This window comes from Apis dorsata, unplaced genomic scaffold, assembly GCF_000469605.1.
Source record: "Apis dorsata unplaced genomic scaffold, Apis dorsata 1.3 scaffold_331, whole genome shotgun sequence".
Classification (NCBI taxonomy): Eukaryota; Metazoa; Arthropoda; class Insecta; order Hymenoptera; family Apidae; genus Apis; species Apis dorsata.
In genome coordinates, this window is record NW_006263599.1 from 55196 (window position 1) to 56506 (window position 1311).

Sequence of the window (1311 nt, forward strand, 5' to 3'; positions counted from 1 at the left end):
AGGATCGCGTTGGAAAATTCGATCGAGGGAAATGGATTTTTCACACGGTGAAAGTGGTGTACCGAGGCCCGAGGTCGGCCGGTTTCGACGGAAGGAAGGACGTTTTCCAATTCGCCGATTATCCCGTGAAACATGATATTTCGCGCGATACTCAACAATCATTTTCCATCGCCGTCGGGAAAACGAGCGACGTAAAAGGGCTCTTCGACTTCGTAAAATCTAATGAGGGAAAGTCGAGAGAGACGAGATAGAGAGAAAGGGGGAGGGAGAAAGAGAGAGAGCGCGTTCGATCGAATCGAATTTGGAAGAATTCGGTCGAGCTCGATTCTCAGAAGTGCCGGTCGGAAAATTTTGCATCCCTCCCCTGGATGATCCACGGTCCAACGCCGCTGCAATTTTCGCGAACAATCGTCCCGTCGATCGAACGGCGATACACGATCACCGGTCAAACGCGATGAAAATTCGGCGATTGGAAACTCGTCGACAGGGGATCCACCACCTTGGTGATCCTCCATGTGCCACGTATGGATGGATCTCGAGATAGAAATTCGATTATCATCTCTCTTGGAATTGGGCACGCACCGTTGCCCACGCCTCCTGGAAACGCCACCAAAGGGGACTCACCATCCCCTTATGATCGAATCAGCAAGGAAATTGAATTTTTCCGTATCTCCGCCATCGATCTTTGCCGACTTATCGTCCCGGAAAAATGAGTCCCGAGGTAACGAGAGAGAGTAACGAAAGGAATTGTGTTTTCGATGATGAAGTGCGCGAGTCTGGTGGCCATCCTCGACGATTTACAGCAACGATTAAACCGCGAAAATATTCCCTCCCCCTCTTTCCCACCTCAGCTCAGTAGCGCGTGAATTTATTAGATTTCCAGCCCAAGTTTGCAAGATTTACCGGTGGAAATTCGTGCGCGTGGAAATCGTTTCTTAACGAATTCTGTGTGATTTATCGCCTTTCGTATTATAATTTTCGAGGGGAGGTTGAAGGGGAAGGGCTCGGTCGATCGACGGGTAATTTATTACGTGATCCAATTCCCTGATCCCAATGTCCTCGCCCATCGGGGAGGGAGAGCCCACCGCCATTCTGAAATCGGTCCTCCTCGCCCCCGTTTGTCCTTGAACGAGAAGAATCTCCTCGCCAAACTTTTCCATCCCTCCCTCCATCCCTCCATCCTCGCAAATCCCTCTCCCTTTTTTCTCTTCCAAACAAGAAAAAACCTTTCGTCGCGAATCATCGCGCACTCCTCGCTCGATTCCTTTTCTCCGACGCGCTTCCTCCGATTTTCCATTTCCTTCGGCCCGA

At 50.4% G+C, this 1311-nt stretch overlaps 1 protein-coding gene and 1 long non-coding RNA gene across 2 annotated transcripts in view; one reads left to right on the forward strand and one right to left on the reverse strand.

Annotated features, from left to right (window-relative positions):
* LOC102673297 overlaps window positions 1-1311 on the reverse strand; it is a 47309-nt gene that overhangs the window by 31497 nt on the left and 14501 nt on the right. The window lies entirely within an intron of this gene.
* LOC116185924 overlaps window positions 502-1311 on the forward strand; it is a 9899-nt gene continuing 9089 nt past the window's right edge. Inside the window, exon 1 of the long non-coding RNA XR_004150823.1 lies at window positions 502-721. This is a non-coding gene — a long non-coding RNA (uncharacterized LOC116185924). The remainder of the gene's footprint in view (window positions 722-1311) is intronic.